We start from the raw sequence: 3,717 nt of genomic DNA, 5'->3' as shown, positions 1-3,717 counted from the left end.
TCCATGCTTGGACTGTCCTTACTAGTCTTAGTTTGTTTCACAGCGATCATCTCTCATTCCATCCGCTGTTTAACTTTAGCCATGTGTAGCCGACAGTAGGCTACACATGGCTCATCATTTGTTCGTAAAAAAACATCTTGATATTGATTTGGGGACAATGACGTGACTAGCTTTCCTTGTTGATAACCGTACCGTTGAATTATATTTACTTATTGTCAACTCTTCAGTAACCTGACAGTACCTAGGTAAGGACTACTAGCCAGTCAGAAGCAGAGTATGAGGGCGTGCCCTGACAGTACCTAGGTAAGGACTACTAGCCAGTCAGAAGCAGAGTATGAGGGCGTGCCCCGACAGTACCTAGGTAAGGACTACTAGCCAGTCAGAAGCAGAGTATGAGGGCTTGCCCTGACAGTAGCTAGGTAAGGACTACTAGCCAGTCAGAAGCAGAGTATGAGGGCGTGCCCTGACAGTACCTAGGTAAGGACTACTAGCCAGTCAGAAGCAGAGTATGAGGGCGTGCCATGACAGTACCTAGGTAAGGACTACTAGCCAGTCAGAAGCAGAGTATGAGGGCGTGTCCTGACAGTACCTAGGTAAGGACTACTAGCCAGTCAGAAGCAGAGTAGGAGGGCGTGCCCTGACAGTACCTAGGTAAGGACTACTAGCCAGTCAGAAGCAGAGTATGAGGGCGTGCCATGCTAGCAGCTAGGCGAGCATTATAACGTGCGTTACAAAGTGACCACGTTTGTCTCTGAAGTAAAGGCTGGACTACAATAGAGCTGTTTGGAGCAGTTTGTGAACAGTGTTTTCTGTTGGAGATGGTAAGCCCCTTTGGGGTGGACTTTGAGCTTTTTCACTTTGTAAACCTATAATGTGCACAAAAAAAAGATATATAACACAATAAAGGAAAGGGAAGACGCCAAAAAGCATAATGTGAGCACTTTCATTTTCCACCAGATGTTTTCTGCATGTCTGTGCTCAGAGAGTTGGAGGATAAGGGGTAAAGAGAGAGACAGTCAGGTAGTGAAATCTAGGGGAGATAGAGGGAAAGGAAAACAGGAAAAAGATTAAATAAAAAACTTTTGCTTATTTCAGAAGTCAATGCTGCTTTGTGCTGTGGGACCGAGCCGGCCTCCGACCTGAGATTGAGGGCATTTGTCTGCTGAAATTGGGGCCATCAGGTGGCATTTTATTTGAAAATACACTCAAAGCTGCTCCGAGCTGACAAGGGGCTTTGACGGGCCGTATAGCCACCGGCAGATACACAAGCTCCCTCATATCAGGAGCAGGAAACTTAAAGGCCAAATTATGAACAGCAGAGGCCAGAAAGCTCTGGGCCCTCGACAACACAGAGACACTGTGACCTTTAGAAAATACCCATTCCCAGAGTCCTTTTTTTTTTTTCATATCTTGTCCTCAGATTGGTTCCTCTAAGGAGGTTTTCGTTGCTTCTAAATTCAATTCACGAGCAGAATAACAGACAATAATGATGAGAAATTCAAAAGAGAAAGCAATAATGAAATAGATGAGGACAAGAAAGACACATTATTACATCCTGCCGGAGTTTTTTGATTAAAGAAATAAGCAAGGACTACAAAAAAGGTGGAAAAATGGATAAGCAATTTACATGTCTCTCCTCCGATACAAATTACAAAATGTTTAAAAGGTTTTGTGATGTGTAATTGAACATTAACAAAATGACGATTGTATCTTATTTCAAGGGCGTAGGTGGTAACGAAAATTATTGTTCTCCTGTATTGTTCAAAACATCACACGTTTTTCGGGATGGTTCTTTAAGAATCATGTACATCGCAACAAGTCTGTCAGAGAATGAGACCGTGTTAAAGCCAGAAGCTCCAAAGTTTAAATCTACATAAATCTATCTTTATTTTTCACTTCCTGTTGTGTTCTTTAATCCCCTGATGTAGCACAAGTAGACACAGTTCTTGTTTTCTGTACATTTTCAACCCCCTGAACGGTTATTTTTACTTCTATTGGGGGAAGGGTTGTCATGTTAAATATTTTTTGAGGGGGATCCCGAGCTATGCCTGTTATTTTATTTGGTGCCATGTTGGCTTAGTGCTTAGCACTACTCCAACTGGCACAAGCAAGTAGGCACTACATACTTGGATCCTGGTTCCATTCCCAGTCCAGGCCAACCCAACCCATTCTCACTCTGAACTCGTAAAATCTGGACGTTTGGGCAGTGGCTGTCAGCGTCTGAAGCGGCGAAAAAAGTGCCCTTCAAAGATTTCTTTTTTTTTTTTAAGGGGCATTTTCGGCCTATGTTTTTGACAGGACAGATGAAGACATGAAAGGGGAGAGAGAGGGGGGAATGACACGCAGCAAAGGATTGCAGGTCGGAGTAGAACCTGGACCCGCTGCGTCGAGGAGTAAACCTCTATATACGGGTGCCTGCTCTACCAACTGAGCTATCCGGGCGCCCCCCTTCAGCGTGTTTGTAGAACACACCAGGGAGAGCAGCAGCTTCATGGGGTTTGAAGATGACGTAGCACTAAGAGCGACAACGGTAGCGAGTAGTATGAAAGGCCAAAAATCTGCAGAGGGGAGGTTGGTCGGGGTGGTGGATGGGTCAAACAACACAGGACTTTCACCCAGGAGACCGGGGATTGTGTCCCGCGTGTCACGTTTCCTAAACCCAACCGTCCCGTTCTTCTTTTCCTAAACCCAACCGTCCCGTTCTTCTTTCCTAAACCCGACCGTCCGTTCATCTTTTCCTAAACCCGACCGTCCGTTCCTTCTTTTCCTAAACCCAACCGTCCGTTCCTTCTTTTCCTAAACCCAACCGTCCCGTTCTTCCCGCGTGTCATGGAAACGTAAGCCCACCCACGACCTTTTCCTTAACCTAACTGCGTCAAAAGTGACGCCAATAGTCCCGACCAAGCGTGTTTAGATAAAGCGTGTTTAGATCTGACGCTAAAGAAGACTTTTAGCATCAATAACAACGCCAAAGGCACCTGACCAAGCGTCTGTATTTTACGAGACAGGAGTGAGAATGTGTTGTCCAGGCTGGGCCTTTTTGTATGGAGTTTGCATGTTCTTGCAGACTTTCTTTGACATGCTATATGCTATGACTTTTTTTCAATATACTATACCATAACTTTTAAATCTTTTTTTAAACATACTATACTTTGACTGTTTCATCACTTTCTTTGACATACCATGCTATGACTTTGTAGAACTTTTTTTTCTCTGGAAAACGTGCGCTTTTAAAGAAGCCTGCCGTTACCAATGAAATCTCATTTTTAAAAATCATAAAGTTCTCCCTCTTTTTGGCTAGACTGTAGCCTCCTAGCGAAGCCAGTCACTTCGAGCTAATCCTCTCCCGTGTTTTCGCAAGGCGCGGACGCTCTGAAGATGTCTGCAGGACAGTTTCCTCACAGAGCCGTTGTCCAAGTGAAGACATGAAGAAGAGTGAAGCTGACAGGTTTGTACTCCTGGGACCCATCACACTCAGGCTGTGACAGTATGCAAGACACACACTTAAGGCTCTATTTTGTGTGGCACAAAAACATAAAACCTTTTAAAAACCAAATTCCCGAGGTGCATTGGGATTTCTTTTCTCGCCCGTTTGGTGTTAAACCATAAAAACTGTTTCTTACCCTCTGCAGTCAGCCTTACCAACAACGCCCCGGGCCCCCATTAATTCCCCTATTGATTTTTTTTGTGATGAACTGTGCCTCTCATCTATCAGCA

This window comes from Sander vitreus, chromosome 13 (assembly GCF_031162955.1).
Source record: "Sander vitreus isolate 19-12246 chromosome 13, sanVit1, whole genome shotgun sequence".
Classification (NCBI taxonomy): Eukaryota; Metazoa; Chordata; class Actinopteri; order Perciformes; family Percidae; genus Sander; species Sander vitreus.
The sequence above is the reverse complement of the archived record's forward strand: the minus strand, read 5'-3'. Positions refer to the sequence as shown.